Here is a 17,461-nt window from a genome sequence, read left to right as displayed (position 1 = left end):
ATTAGCCATTTTTAACATGGACTTGGATCATGCATGTTTGCTAACAAGTTCTTTGTTTTGGCATGGAGTACTATGTAAGTATTTCCGCTTTAGCATATCGCATGAGTGTGAATGTTGCCATGACAGCATGCTTAACATGTGGCTAGATGCTTATGTGTTAAACTGTTTTTGAATGCCTGTGGGTGAAGGTTGGATTGTTTGAGTTGGAAAGACTCGTTGAAATCCGCATTTTAGCCTACTTGCGAGTAGCAAATTCCAAAGCATTTTCAAACCGAACGGATATGCAATGTTTATTTCCAAATTAGGCAATCTAGTCTATACTTGTTTGCTGCGCGCATAACATAGTAATTCTAGGCTAACAATTGGTTTAAGAACACATAAAGTTTTCAAAAACGGATATCACGGTTAGTAGAGGCCGGTCTTCGGACCGGGCGAAAGGGGGTGCTCATAGCTGACCTTCCCCGATCGTACCTAAGCTCCCGAGCCGAGACAACTCCGGTGATGACGGACATGTGGCCTTCTGCACCGAGTCAGGGTTTCCTAAATTCCCCCATTTTAAAATATTTAGGTGGTGACTCTGTATCTGGCAAAGCAGTCCATGTTTGGCACTACTTTTTCAAAAATCTGTTTCTCAAAACGATTTGCCAGATTTGGACTCTTTGGTTCAGATTTAGAACCGTGACACAAATCGAGTCCGAACTGTAGCACGAGGCCCCACGCGGGCACTGTTACAATACACTGCTTCACATAATCTGATGCACAGCACAACACCTGACGCACTGATCTCACAGTATCTGATACACTGCATACACTGCATTCTGTACTGTACTCTGCACTGATAGACTGCTCACGGCATTCATACACTGTACTCACACACTGCATTCTGCACTGATAAACTGCTCACAGCATTCACACACTGTACACTGCATTGCATTCTGCACTGATATACTGCCTTCGGCATTCACACACTGTATACTGCATTGATACATTGCTCACATTATTCTGATGCATTTGCCCTTTGTGATTTTTCAGCCTCCCTTCCAGATGCCTGTGGTAGGAGGTGCTCCAGCCGGACCTTCCGTCCCCGCCCGAGGGAGAGATGAGGAGGGCAGAGTATTCCCCCGCTCCAAGGCGGGGCGCACTTATGTCGGGAGTAGCTCGCGAGCTCCAGCCCCGGATGATGATGACGACGAGGAGTCAGAAGCGGAGGCAGAGGCGGAGGCGGAGTCATCAGGGGAGGAGACCGGAGACGGCACTAGCTCGGGCTCTGACGACGATGCCGATGATGCTCCTGGACCCTCGTCCAGGAAGAGGACTAGGACAGACTGATAGCCCTCGGGATCGCTGGACATGGATATAGATTTTTTTTGTTTTTCTTCTTTCTTGTACTTTTCCTTTTGCTGGTAGTTAGATTACCTTTTACTGCCGCAGGCAGATTTTTGTTTCCTCAAAACTTTGTACTTGGAAAAGATTATGAAATGAACAAACTTTTTGCTTAAAAAGTGTTACATTTACATATCTAATGTATTGCATCGCATCCCATCATGTTACACTTTAATGTAAATGGAATTGACCCGTTGTCTGAATGTTGAACACTTACACTGTGGTAATAATCAGATAATTAAACAGCCAATAGCAAAATAGCCCAAGCAGCCCACTGCTTGATTCTGGACACACGGCCCTTACTCTGTTGGGGATTAATCTGCATACGGCCCATAACCCAACACTTGGTTGATTCTGCACACAGTAAACTTTAAACGAAACAGCCCAATCTGACAAGACGGCCTACGGGGGTGAAACCAGCTGGAGTTGAAGCACACTCAAGTATAGAGAATGGCACAGCATTCTGAGTATAAACAATTTTTGAAATTGAATAAGGGTTTTTCGAACCGGGGTATCGAGCCTACAACTGAACACAGTGGGGAGGACTCAAACAAAAGGGTACACGACCTAAACACAACGTGACACACTCGGAAAAGACTTAAAACACAGGTTGAGGTAATCGAAACAAAAGACACGACATACAGACGCGTCAGTGAAGACAGGGGACCTCAGATCGCGAGGAGCCAGCTTCTCTGGGTATTGTTTCCCACCCTTTCTGATTTGTGATTCTCACATCACTCTGGCACTCAAGCTCGGTTTTTCTCTCAAAACCCTTCGGCTCGCTTTTCTCTCAACTCACACCTCTCTATTCTTCATTCTCTCATTTTTTTTCGTCCCTCCCCCAAGATGATCAATGAATGAATAGGACGTTGCGGGTTCATGCCCAATGCCGTTAGCTCACAGCTATTTCTTCTGGTGGGTGGAGTGCCCTTCTAGCAAGTATGTTGATGACGGGGGGGAGACAGAACGCCTGGCTCAACTGTGCCCCTAGTTCATCATTTTAACCATTCTTTGTTTTTGCTTTCTACTAAAACAGTTTTGATTAAAATGAGAGTCGGATTAACGTACTTGTTCGATTTTTGATTCGAAGACCATGCAAGTCAGGCTGTAAGCACTGAAAATTTTCCCTTTTGGGTCCAAGAAAATGGTCCAGTTTTGAAAAATGGAATAGTTCTAGAGAAAATAGTCAACCTCAGTAAAAATTTTCAAAAACTATTTTGCAAACAGTCAACGCTTAACGGGCATGGAACTTACTCTTTGAGATGTGCAACCTCGGATCGGAGGCAATGGAAAATTGCCCCTTGTTTAAAGGGGGTGGAAGGCAACGGAAAGTTGCCCCTGGTTTGAATGGCGGCTCGCGACGGCTCGTGGCAACGGAAAGTTGCCCCTTGTTTGGATGGTGCCGCAGCAGTCCGCAAACAGTCTCCATTGGCGGTGGTTGAGCTCTTGGACACAGAGATAACGAAGACGGTTAGGACAAATATATGGACACAGTCACCTTGGAAGGTGTTGGCGACTGGATTTTGGGATGAAATTGAAACCATTGCATGGACTGAGACGCTATGAAAGCGTTGGGGGCTGGACATCAGGATGAAGTTGCCTACGTATCCCAAACATGGGAATCAAGCCTTACGTAGTTCCGGTTAAGGTACACTCGGGTATTTTAACCTTCACTTTTCAGGCTCTAACTTTTGCCAAGGCGCCCGATGCGGGTTTTCGACCTTGCGAGCTTCTTTTATTCATTTTCTTTTGTTCATTTCTTTTTCTTTTTCTTTTTTCTTTCTTTTCTTTTTCTTTTCTTTTTTGTATACATATATATTTTTTTTTCTTGCTCTAACTTTTGCCTGGGTTGCCCTTCTGGGTTTTCGGCGCAGCGAGCCTCTCAAAGGGTAAAAGTGTAACAAGTCCATGCCAAATGGTTTTTGAAGTTGAAGCCTCTCTGTGTCTAGGAGAACGGCTGTTGCAATGATTTGTAGGAGACTCCGTCATGGCTGCTCCACGAGTTCTCTCAGGTGAGATCTATTCTTTTGATTCGGCTTTGTTGCCTCTTGTTCGAGGGCTGTTTCTGATCTGGCCAAATAGACCTTGCATGACGTTTGACCGTTGAACTTTCTGAATGGGTTCGAGGTTTGAAAGTGAGGGGTCGAATCTCGAGGCTGAGAGCGATCCTAGGCTGCACAATCTCAAGAGTGGTTCCACACAAGTCTTCACAGGGCCGTGTAAAACATTTGTTTTTGAAAGTTTTTAAGAAAGCGACGAATCGCTCGCGTCGAAGATAGTGTGGAACCAATCTAGATCAGACCAGGATCCTTCTCAGTACTCACGCCGACAAGCATGATTTCATTCATTAAGGGCTTAGCACGCCTCTCTTTTCTCTCAAAATGATCAAAATTTTGCAAAACCCGAGGAATTCCTTCCTTTTCGTTTTTATCACCGCAGTGCTCGAAAGAGGTTTTTGAAAAACTTAGGTTAATGTAATGAGTTTGGCGCGCAGGAGAGCATGCGAGATGTACTGTCAGCCCAATCAAATTCTCTGGCAATTATACTGAAAGCAAGCATGAAAGTGAGATAGCAACAGCTGTTTCATTCAGATTTGTTGGTGTAACTGGCCCCTCGGCAGAAACAGACTCAAAAACAAAAACAGGTAATTACAAGACAAAATGGTGTTTGAGGCAACAACCTCTTGAATCACCTGGTATTCTATACAAAGGGGACTGACTTGCTACGACAAGACAGACCCTTAAGCAAAAAAAGACTGACTCAAGACAAAGAGACAGACTCAAAACAAAAGACTGACTCGATACCCAAGCCAGGATTTACAAAGCTAGCGTTCATAGCCACTCAAAAATGCGTGCCAGATGCCACATTGAAAATACCGAAAGCCGCCCGCAGGTGGTTCACTTTCTGATCACATACTTGCAGTATCTGTGTCCTCAAAATCCAATAACTGGGTGGTAACGGACTTGGCTGAGGTAGGTGGGAGGATAACCTCGTTGTCAATCAAATCTTGCACCTCATGACGGAGGCGGAAGCAATTGTCGGTAGCATGGCCTGTCTGCTGGTGGTATGCACAGTACTGAGCAGCATCATGCGTAGCAGGGAGATTCTTCGGGAGAGGCCGAGGCTCCAAGGGTTTAAGGTGTCCCCTCTCAGCAAGGATCTGAAGTGCCTTGGACAGAGGCATGTAGAGAGCATGAAAGGTCCTGTGCCCCCGGGGCAGGTACTTTGGAGTCTGAGCGCTCTTACTAGCCGCACAAGCGAAAGGGTTGGCAGGCGCCACTTTAGCTTTCTGATCTTTCCCGGGTACAGGGGCGGGAATAGGAAGAACTGTTCTGGCATGACGGGGCCTATCCTGATTTTCTGACTGACTCGAACTACCCTCAGGCGGAGTGGGGAAAGCATCCTCCACAGTTTTTGCAACAACTGCGGATATCTGTTGCTTGTTCATCCCCCCGGCTTTCAAAGCCTCGACTGCCCACAACAGTTGTTCAATGGGATCGGCATCTGCCTTCATTTTGTCTTTTCCTTTGGCCTCAGCCTGATCGAGGGTTTGAGTTGATGTTGATATGTCGTTGCCATAGCTAGAGGCCATCTCCGGTTGGCTAAGTTCAATCACAATTCGCCCCAACAGCGGGGGCTCCTGGGGTACAAAACTCCCGGCATATGGTGGGGCTGGAGGTGAAGCTGACATTCCGTAGGCGAGATCCGCCACAGACCTCTGGAGATCACCTATCATCCCTATTAGCTCAAATGTAGTAGGCTTGCGAGCCTAGTATAGCTGGGGGGGCCCAAACCGGGTGCGCAATAGGCGACCTGGGTGGATGTGACACATCAGTGTTGGTCTCACTTTGCAGAGTGATCCCCTGCTCCAATGCAGCCGTCATAATCACGATCTCTTCCGAATTCTGCGTCATCATAAGCCCTGCCTCGGCGAGGGAGAGCACTAGCTATTCTGTACCAGCTGTCTGAACTGAAAGAGACAACAAACAGCATTTCAGCCCAAACAGATCAAACACGGGTGTAGTTGAACAACTGTACTCTACTGCTGATCACTGTTCCAAAACTGAACCTGATACCCGCGGATAACTGATTCTCATAACTGACACTGATACTGGTGTCCTCAGGTCTGATACTCAAACTTGCAAACTGACATGTACTTTCCTGTAGAGAAACACTCTAAATGCACATAGCAAGTAAAGAGAGCCAAAACACCCCTATGTTGGGGTAGGGTTTCCCTGTCCTATTTTGTCAGGAGCTAGGGTTCCACTATGCATGCAGCGGTTTCCAATCAACCTAACATCAGGTAAGTAGCCTGTCCTAATTTGGAATGGTTACTATGGATCCGAATATGCACTAGGTCGAGTGGTCAAAAAGGGTGCCCCGGTAAAACCGGGGTTTGTGTTCCCATACTGTCAGAGCCCATAACCGGTCAGCCTTATGGTCATGCCTTGACAAGACAAGCCTCCGGCAAACCGTTCAGGAATGGCAAATGGAAAACACTGTGTTCCTAGGCGCACCAATGCACATGCAATGCAAAGAAACACATAAGTGTAATAAAAAATAGGATATCACGAGTTCGAGTCAAGCTCTCTAATATCCCCAGCGGAGTCGCCAGAAACTGTACACGCGCCCGTGTGGGGCCCTCGCCACAGTTCGGACTCGATTCGTGTCACGGTTCTTAATCTTGAACCAAAGAGTCCAAATCTGGCAAATCGTTTTGAGAAAATAGATTTTAGGAAAGAAGTGCCAAACATGGACTGCTTTCCCAGGTACAGAGTCGCCACCTAAATATTTTTTATGGGGGAATTTAGGAAACCCTGACTCGGTGCCGAAGGCCACAAGTCCGTCATCACCGGAGTTGTCTCGGCTCGGGAGCTAGGGTACGATTGGGGAAGGTCAGCTATGAGCACCCCCTCTCGCCCGATCCGAAGATCGGCCTCTACTAACCGTGATATCCATTTTTTGAAACATTATGTGTTCTTATTCCAATTGTTAGCCTAGAATTACTATGTTATGCGCACAGCAAATAAGTATAGACTAGATTGTCTAATTTGGAAATAAGCATTGCATATCCGTTTGTTTTGAAAAGCGCTTTGGAATTTGCTACTCGCAAGTAGGCTAAAACACGGATTTCAATGAGTTTTTCCAACTCAAACAATCCAACCATCACCCACAGGCATTCAAACAGTTTATCTCATATAAGCATCTAGCCACATGGTAAGCATATTATCATGGCAACATTCACACGCATGCGAGATGCTAAAACATAAATACTTACATTGTACTCCATGCCAAAACCATAAACTAGTTAGCAAACATGCATGGTCCTAGTTCATGTTAGAGTGACTAATGCAACGCATGCAAAATGTAATTAGAGTAAGCTCTGCTAACCTAAGCATGGCATGTGAAATGCAGTCAATTGATGCACGTATTCAATTTGGAATTTGAAATACAAATGCAGTTAGCGTGATGTACCGAGCCCGGTGCATGTAAAACAAATGAATGAATGCACGCATGCATTACATGAGGTATGCTAATTTAAACGTGCCCTAATCTACCATCATAAGCAAGTAAATAAAAGCGAAGAAAGACGTGAGGTTGGAAGACATACGCACACTCACGCACACTTATTACAGATTTGCCTTCGCTCGGAGGGACCAAATAAATAATACAAATTAATTAACTACGCAAGCTAATTAAATATTACAAATTGCCTAATTAGCTAACAAACTAATTAAGCTAAGAAAAACAGTAAACCGCCTCAGGAGGAAAGCCAAATGCAGCACGTGCTCGGGTCTTGCTCGGAAGTGCACCGCCATGCCTAGTCTGCCTCTGTTTTCCTTCCTTTACTCCTCTGGAGGCTGCCAAAACCTCTGGATTGCCTCTCTGGATACTGGAAGACATCACCGGCCGAGTAGGATTACCACCGGCAGTGATATATAGCTACCAGCCATTAGTGAAGCTATCGGCAGAGATAGGAGTGCCGGTCGGCACTTGACACTGCCGGTCGGCAGAGTGTTCCTGCAGAATCTGCAATTGACAGCAACAGAGGGCAAGACAGAGCATGGCAGCACAATTCAAGGCATATATGCACTAATCATGTCCCTTATCATGTTTATGACTCAAAGGGGCATGTGTCTCGATTCTCGGACCACCAATCACGCATTTCCATGCATATGGCCCAAAGAATCAAGTATGCAACTTTCATGTCAAATGAAATGCAAATCAAACAAACAAGCTAAGGCCCAATTCCTATCACTAAGTCAAGGAATAAGGCATGCATGCAAGATGCAATGCAACCTAGACATACAAGCTAAGGATGCAACATGGCATGGCAAGACACTTATGCAAGCATACAAGAAAACATGAGGCAATGCAAATGGATGAAAAGATGGACTTATACATGGTTTAGGCAGCTCTAATAAGGCCCAAAACAGTGGTTAAAGTGACCAAAATAAAGGACCAAAACACATACACACATGCACATGTTAAAGGGCCAACACTTAGGCACAAGTGAGGCAACTCTCAAGCGCACTTGAAAAGGGATATCATGGACACATGGCATGCAAGGTAAGCTTCGAAAATCATGTGAAAACATGGTGCCAAACCAAGCAACAAATCAAGCTAAACATGCAACAAATGGTCCAAGTACTTGAAGCAAGTCAATGGGACTTGAACCATGGCTAAGCCAACCAAGCCTCACAAGGCTAAGAGGGTTTAAGATAGGTTCAAGATAGACCTAAACTATGCAAAGGGGGCTCCTTAGATGGCATCTAAGTGGCTCAATTTCAAAGCATGCACAATGGCTAAAGCATGGAACATGCTACACAAGCTTTCAAAGTAATAAAGAGGCATCCAAGGCAAACATATAGGCATGCAAAGGGGACTGAAATGACATGGTGGGTGGTTCCCAAATCACCAAATCAATGCAAAAATGTCATGCCATACATTCGCATACTTAAGGCCAACAAGCCGGAATGCAAAGGGGCTATATTAAACATGCCAAAGCCGACCCAAACAACTATGGACAGACCTAAAACATGGCAAAATATGCACAAAACCTTCACAAGACTAAGCCTAAAACATGCTTGAACAAGGGTTAACAACCTAAGGCATATTAAGGCAATAACAAGGCATTACATGGTAGGTATGCTAAGCATGCATGGTGTACCAAAACCAACACACAACAAGGTTATATCATGGCATAATAAGCATGGAAAACAACCAAGACATGATCAATACACACTCTAACATGATGCTCTCTCAAGAGGCCAAAAAGGGTCCCTTTCAAGGACAACAAGGATAGGGGGTGGCCCTCCCCTTTTGGAGACTTCAAGGCACCATCTCCACCACTGAAATCCCTCAAGATTTCAGTGGTGAAGAGGCCCAAACATCAAAGTCTCGAAACTCACTCAAAATAGCACAAAATGGGGCCTTTCAAGGCCTAAGAGGGGTCAAACACCTCCAAAACACAAAACACTCTTAATGAACAATCAAGAGGGCTAAAAAATAGAACTTTTTTGTATTATACACCAAGCTCAAAAACGATTTTAAGACAGGTCAAAATACAATGCAAAAATGGGGAATAAAGGTGTTAGTTTCTTACCCTTGAAGACCTCTTTAACAATGGTGCTCCAACAGCCCTCCTTGGCTTGAGAATAGCTTCAAAACTTCAAAACCAACCTCTTAGAACCTCAGTAGCTAAGTGAAGGTGAAACACTAGGTGTTTGTGTGCAATAGTATGGACTAAAACACCTAGAACACAAAGAGAGTAAGAGAGAGATAGAGTGTGTATCTAACCCTAACCCTAAAACCAGAGCTTCTCTCTATGTTCTCTCTCTCTAAAATGTCTAAAATGTCTAAAGTGTCTAACCCTAAGCAAGGGAGAGAAGGGCTCCTCTTATAGAGCTTCTTGTCTTGTAAAGCTTACAAGACAAGCTTCTAAAGAGGGAGATCCCTCCATACACGTGTATGGCGGGGAGCCAAATGCAAGACAGCTGTACTAAAATATCTGCAAAAGCAGATGAACAGTAGTCGGCTACCCAAAAATGCCATTTTGGCAAAAGGGAGTGCCGACCGGCAACAAAGAATGCCGACCGGCAATATAGATTGCCGATGGCAGCAAAACACTAGCCGGTGGCCTCTGGCCATGGCCGGTGATGTGTGGGGACGCCTCACAAGGCATTCCCTGCCCCTCCAAGGCAAAACACAAGTGTTTGGTGCAAAACCTGACACTAAACAGTCAAGTTCGGAGATCCTGAGGCAAGGCGCGTAGCCTAGACCTCCGGGAACTCCAAACGAACACAAACAAGGGTAATCACCAAGTGTTCTAATGGTGACGTCCAAGTCTTGAGGACGGTCAAAAATGGGGTGTCTACACTTGGCGAGTTCGATTTGCTTCTGGGAGAATCCGTTGAGGCTGCGGCCTTGTTTTCTGTAGTTGCGCAACCCACACTTGTGAATCGAGTGTTAGAGGCATAGAGAGGTGACCTTGAGGTAGAATCCCTCCGAGAGAAGATCTCCAGTGGGAAGGTTGAGAACGGTTTGTCTGTGTATCCCGATTGAGTGTGAGATACCGAGATCGTTTGTTTGTGCCGGAGTCTTGCCGAGAGGAGGTACTCTGAGAGTTTCACCATTCACGCCTTGCGGTGCATCCGGGACGCACCAAGATGTATCGTGATTTGGGTCGCCAGTTTTGGTGGCAGGGTATGAAGAGAGATGTGGCAGTTTTGGTGTCTAAGTGCCTTACTTGTCAGCAAGTGAAGGCCGAACATCAGATGCCAGCGGGTTTGTTGCAACCCTTGCCTATTGCCGAGTGGAAGTGGGAGCATGTCACTATGGACTTCGTTGTAGGTCTTTCGAGGACTCAGCGGGGTAGTGATGCTATTTGGGTGGTTGTAGACCGGTTGACTAAGTCGGCGCACTTTATCCCTATGCACGCGAGAGATTCGGTAGATCATCTTGCCGACTTGTATATTTGGGACATAGTGAGGTTGCACGGGGTCCCAGTGTCAATCGTCTCAGATAGAGATCCACGTTTTACTGCTAGAATGTGGCAGAGTTTATGGAGTGCCTTGGGCACTAGATTGACCTTTAGCACGGCTTATCATCCTTAGACTGACGGGCAGTCCGAGCATACTATTCGGATCCTTGAGGATATGCTTCGAGGTTGTGTCCTTGACTTTAGTGGGTCGTGGGAGAGGCACTTGCCCTTGGTAGAGTTTGCCTACAACAACAGTTTTCAGTCGAGTATCGATATGACACCGTTTGAGGCCTTGAATGGCTTACCGTGTAGGTCTCCAGTTTGTTGGGCCGAGGTGGGTGATGCACCTTTGTTGGGCCCGGAGTTGGTGAGGGAAACGACGGAGAAAGTTGAGCTTATCCGTAGGAGGCTTGTTACAGTCCAGAATCGCCAAAAGATTTATGCCGACCGTAGGAGGAGGCCTTTGGCATTTGAGGCGGGTAATCATGTTTTCCTGAAAATATCACCTAGGCGGGGTTTGATGAGGTTTGGGAAGAGTGGGAAGTTGTCCCCTCGGTTTATCGGTCCCTTTGAGATCCTTGAGAGGATTGGGAAGGTTGCGTACCGTTTAGCTTTACCGCCACAGTTGTCTGGGGTGCATGACGTGTTTCATGTCAGTATGCTTCAGAAGTACGAGCCGGATCCATCGCATGTATTGGATTGGACCGACTTAGAGGTAGATAGGATGTCTCGTATGAGGAGAGACCGGTTCGGGTCTTGGATAGGTGGGATCAAGTCTTGTGAGGCAAGACCATTCCTGTAATAACCCACATTCATGTCTTAGTCAGGTTCATGTACATTTGCATGATTTTGTTTTGTTAAACTTGCATTTGCAGACTTTGACTTGTTTTGCCTAAGTAAAGGTCCTTGTCTTGTTTTGTGCTTATGTGATTTGCCTAAGTGTTGTATGCATGTTTTGTTCCTTCCTTGCTGTCTCAAGCCTAGGTCATGCCAAGCCTAGGTCATGTTAAGCCTAGGTCATGCCAAGCCTAGGTCATGTCAAGCCAAGGTCATGCCAAGCCTAGGTCATGCCAAGCCTAGGTCATGTCAAGCCAAGGTCATGCCAAGCCTAGGTCATGCCAAGCCTAGGTCATGTCAAGCCTAGGTCATGCCAAGCCTAGGTCACACCTTTGAACCTCCTACCCCTAAGACCATCTTGGAACCACTTTGGTTGACCTCCACCATCACCTAGGCATATTGGCCGAGATGTCATCATCTAGGCCGAGGTGTGCATCACCTAGGCCGAGATGTGCATCATCTAGGCCGAGATGTTATCATCTAGGCGTCCTAGATCCTTGATCCTTGCACCTAGTGATCTTGTTCCGGGACTGGAATGACCTAGACTGAGGTGTGGCATAGATAGGTCAAGTGTTATCCTTCCTAGCTGAGGTCATGTGAACCTTACTTGCCGAAGCCTATGTCCTAAGCCGAGATCATTACCTGCCGGAGTGCCCATGCCACCTTGCTTGTCATACACACTTTGTCATACACTTGTCTTGTCTTTCAATCACCTTTTTGAGGAGAACCAATCCGGTAGTGCCACGTGTCCCTGCAGAGGGTTAAATCAGCCGGCAGAGAGAGAAAAACATATCATTTGCTATATCCTTGTCTTAGAAGAGAGAGAAGCTCTAGGAAGAGGAAGAGGAATTCTAGAGAGAGGTAGATTTCCAAGCTTGATCTTCACACCTTGAACCGTTAGATCCGTGTTTTGAGGTTAGATTCTTGGTCTACTCTTGCTGTTCTTGTTGTTCATCTAGATGCATTGCATGATCTAGCATGTTTCATGGGCCATGCATTGCTTTGAAGTTCGGTTTTAGAAAGAGAAAGTGATATTCATTTGTTCTTGAGGAAAAGCCATGTTTTGATCCGAAAGTTTTTATCAAGATCCATATTTTCGTGTTTGTTTTCATATGATCTTCAAGTATGGGTACCAAGGTCCATGTTTTCGAACTAATAGCATGAAATCCCAAATCTTGTAATAACAAGTTATGATTTTAGCATTCATGTTCTTCATGTTCTTCATGCTCATGTTCTTTATGTTCTTCAAGGAGGAAACCCAGATTTCCAGACCTCATTTCCCTAGGTGTGATAACCGAGACCACTCTGGCCTAGATCACACACCTAGGCCAAGCATCGTATCTCACCTTGGCCTACCTTGCATGATCACCTGCACGTTAGTTTATCTTGCATGCACACCTAGGCCAACCTCTGCACATCTAGGCTAACCACTGCACACCTATGCTGACCATGGTACACCCTTGCCGGCACCTTGTAACAGCTCGGCAGCCAGCTGCACACTGAAGCCTAGGTAACCACACCTCGGCCAAGAGGTGTGGGACCTCGGCCAAGACCTCTCGGGTTCACCCAGCTAAGTCATTTTAGCGTAGATCATCTATGTGCATCCATTCCAAGACCTGGTTGGTACCCAGCATATTTTCCCTGGATGAAAAACAGTGTTTTAACTTCCAGCATGTTTTCCCTAGATGAAAAACAGTGATTTAACTTCCAGCATGTTTTCCCTAGATCATTTGCATTCAAGTAAGGCTTGTTTTTAAGAGTGCATTCAATAGGCTTTGCCATATATTTGTAGGTCTTGGATCCTTGCTTTAACCCTAACGTCCGAAGAGCTATGTGAGTGGTATTTTTAAAAAAGCTATGTTATAAAATTTTGATAAAGCTTTGCTTTGTTTTGAAAAGTACTTGATCAAGCATGAATGATTATCATTAGTTTCTGTATCAAGTATTATCTTGTTTTGATGACATTCTTGGAAAGTCCTCCCATGCTAGGGAACTCTAAGCCCATGTAGCACCATGTTTGAGAGATCTCTGCCATCGATGGTCTGTGAACGGATGGTCCCACCGACGGTCTGGTGTGCGGGTGGATTTGTCTAATCGATTCCGGGTCGATTATTCCCTTGTTTTGTCTGGAATGTCATCCCCCATGTATTATGTTGATGTTATTAAACATCCCAAGAAGATTTGAAAGACCATGATTGATGAACTTGATTCATCCCACGTTTTGTTACAAGCTATGATATGTATTGTTTTGATAAAAATCTCGGATATCATTCATTTAAACCTTTATTACTAATATCATTCACTGAGTATCCAAGCTCAACCTCTCCTTATATATATATATATATATATGTAGGTGGCAAGCATGAAGGCGGTGACGCCTAGATGTGTTGTTTTGCAAGATGTTTTTGGATTCATGTTATGCCAGCATCTTGAAGATTATGCTTCTTGACTTTATATTTCATGTATTTTGTATATGTCGGCTTGAGAAGCCTTTTGATCAAGATGTAACATGTACTTTATTTTATTTGTATTCAAGTTGTAAAGCTATGTAAAGATGTATGCCATTTCATTTGACTTGTGCACAGCTCTTATGGACTAATTAGATTTGTATATATTGGTTCCGCACATGTTAGCCCCATATGTAATACTCTGATTGTGTGTAAATTTTGAAAGTTGGCCTTCGGTAATCTCGGATTACTGGCCATCATGGCACCATTCTACTAGGGGCGGAATGGGGTTGTGACAATTCCCTTGGTAAAGGTTTTGTGGAAACATCACGGAGTGGAGGAAGCCACTTGGGAACGTGAGTTGGAGGTCCGCGAGAAATATCCAGACTTGTCTGTTAATGCGTAATCATGTATTGGGAATTTTCTAATATTGATGAACTTTAAGAGCATGGAATATGTCTTAAGTTGTAAAACATTGTATAAGTTTTGATTTATGGAAGCATTTTGGAACTGCCCTTGAAATGGAAGTTATTTTAACATTGCATATGTTAATTTTGTTTTAGAAATGCAAATATGTTATTGGCATTGAATGTGAAATTGAATTATGGATTATGTATTGAAGTTTTTTGAATTTCAAGGAAAGCATGTTAAAAATGCATATTGAGTTATATATTGTGGCTTGCCTCTTGAAAAGAGATAGGATGACCGGTAATGGGTCAGGTTGTGGTAATGGGTCAGGTTGTGTATAGCGATCCCGGTTTTCCGTCCATTGAGTATTGTATTCCGGACTTGGTTCCGTAGATGTGGGTTGTTGTATTTAGCTTGTTTCCGTCCTTCAATACTTTGTATTTGAGTTATAGGATGTTTTGGGCAGCTTCGTTTCAGGTTGGTTGTGATTGGAAGCATATGGTTGCTGTCCAGTTTTTAGCCTCTTCGCTTGAGCCAGGACTTTGTCGGTCGAGCGAGCCTTGTGTTGTTGCTTCTTCACTCGAGCGAGAGTTTGTACGCTCGAGCGGGATTTTCGTGTCTTCAGGTTTTGTTCAGATGCAGCCTTGGCTCGAGCGAGTTATCCTTTGCTCGAGCGAGCGAGCTGTATGTTTTGGGCTTCTTTGCTCGATCGAGCATTTCTTCGCTCGAGCGTGCTTCTGGATTGCGGACCTGAAGCTTCGTGTTTTTCGCTCGAGCGAGGCTTTGTGCACTTGAGCGAGGTTTCTTTGTGTCTGGTCAGTCGAGCGAGGAACGTATATATCAGTTCGCAGCAGCAGGTTCTTCTTCACTTTTTGATTTCCCCTTTTGTCTCAAACCCTATATTCGACTCTCTCCCTCTCTACACTCACCTTCTCTCTAGGGATTGATCTAGTTCTTGGGTGTTCTTACCCTAATCTCTTTATAAGAAAGATAGAGGGTTGCGTGGGCTTCGTTTTGATCCGAAAAACTTTAGGATTGGAGCACTTCAGAATTTGGCTCTTCTTCTCCCTGGGTTCTTCATTTGTGGTAGGGATTCTCCTTGCTCCTTTCAATACTCCGTCTATAGATAGACATGTGGTAGTTTTGTATTGCATGAAAATCATATCATGTTGAATTTCTTTGAAAACCATGTGAGGGAACCTAGGGTTGGTTGTTTGAGAATGATTACTTTATCATTGATAGTTCTTTGGGTTAATTGGAGTGCAAATTAGCATGTTATTGTGGAAAGAGGAAAAAGCCCTAAATTATGTTTTGATTTGGTAAATTAAAATGGAGGGTAGTTGAACAATAATTGTAAATTACTATTGTTAATATGAGCTGGGTGAAGGTATTAATGCCTATAGGATTAACTACGACTTTGGGGTCGTTTTGAAATGAATGTGTTGAACCGAGTTGGATTATGGCTTTATTTTCCATGGAATTGATTTTGTAAAATAAAAATAATGGAATTGATTTTGTGAATGGGAAACGTGTTTTTGGGAATAAGTGGTGTAACTTGTTGACTTGGAAAGTTTATGAAAGTTGACCTTGAAAATGGAGAATGAAATGTTAACTTTATGTGAGTCTCGGAAAATGAATATGGAAATTGAACTATTATGTCATGAGTCTTGAATATCCACATTTAGGGTTTTACCTTTACCTATCGTACTAGCGTTGTTGTTGGGTTTAAGATCTCATGATAGTTGAGTCTTCTAATAGGTGTACTGAATACATGCATCTAGAGGTTTTGTCCTTGGTCATCGGTGGAGGATGACATTGTTGTATTGAATTGTTGTATTTGCATTACACCGGTGTTGATTGAACATTGTATGTAATGAAGTGCTATGATACATTATATATGTATAATTGTTAAGGAGGAGATAGGTGATGTACTCCGGTGTGTGGAAGGAGATGGGGGATGTACTCCACACACCTCTATGTTCATATACTTTAACACTTTGCTTATGTATCTCGATAGTTCATGTGTATGTATTACACTTGTTGGTTATGCTCTGTTGTATTGTGATTTTTAGTATTATATACTGCGCTTATAATCAAAGGTACCGTTGCCTTCCAATTAGCGCTTGGAGAACTGATTTACCCGGTAGAGTAGAGCTTTATTATTATTGTCTTAGTCTATCTGAGTATATCATGGATTGCGATGGTTACAGTTTTGGAGGGCCGAGTTGCCTCATTTGTTGATTATATACATGTTGATGATTTGTTATCTCCTTTCTATTAAAGGAATGCATGTATAGATATTAATGTGTTGGGAACAAACCAAAATGCCATTATGAGATTTTGGGAAAGTGTGAAGGAAAATTGGGTATTTGAAAGTATGTTTTCAAAAAGGAAAAAATTTGTTGTAAGTATGGAAAATGGGAGGAAAATAATGGGCTTAGTGGGATTGTTTTCTAAGTTGTTATTGTTTATGAAAGTTTGGGAACAAAGGATAATGAAAAGAAAGATGAATCGCTTATAGCATTGAATGAAATGGCTACTTTCGAGAAAAGCACATACTTATGTATATCTTGTATAAACTGCCACATTACTATTCTAGTATGAGATTGAGCATTCATGATCATAGCTATCTGTAAGTTGTTATTGTTGAGGATCATGTTGAGATCCCTACTGGACTATATGTTCATCCCACGTTGTTGAATCTTTTTCAGGTAATAAGCAGGACGTGCTACAAGATTTTGGATCTTCTTATTTGTTGGCCATGGGGCCTCTTTTATGTTGGTGGAATGATATTGCTGTAAAAGGGTTACACCCTTCTTCTTGATTCTTTTAAATAAATGATGTAAGCCTTCGGGCATTTTATTCAGTATGCTCATGTTGTATTTAATTTGCATTCGGATGACAGAATGATTATTTATTTTTTTTACTCATTGGACTAAAGTGTTTATTTCCGCATGTTATCTCTGAAATTGAATTAAGTAATGAATTTGGTAATACTTCCGAGTAATAAAAAGTGGGGCGTGACATTGTGGAATGTTGGTTGGTAATGTTATTGAGAATTGAGGAAAACTTGTTTTTGAAAACTTGTACTTAATTTCGGGGAAGAAATTCCTTAAGGGGGGGTTATAGCGATCCCGATTTTTCCTTCCTTATTTATTGTATTCCGGACCCGGTTCCGTTGATAGTTGTGGTTTTCTGTATTTCATTTCCGTCCTTTAATGCTTTTGATTGGACTTTAGAAATGTCTTGGGCGTGTTTCGAACAGGTTGGTTGAGCTTTTGTCCCAACTCTTGTTGCCCAGATTTTTAGTGATCCGCTCGAGCAGAGTTTGCATACCTTCAGTAGTTTGTCCGTCTGCAAAATTACTGCAGATGTGTTTTTCACGCTCGAGCGGGTACCCTTA

This window comes from Camellia sinensis, unplaced genomic scaffold (assembly GCF_055761805.1).
Source record: "Camellia sinensis isolate YWXY unplaced genomic scaffold, ASM5576180v1 Unanchor6, whole genome shotgun sequence".
Lineage (NCBI taxonomy): Eukaryota > Viridiplantae > Streptophyta > Magnoliopsida > Ericales > Theaceae > Camellia > Camellia sinensis.
Note: the sequence above shows the minus strand (reverse complement) of the source record.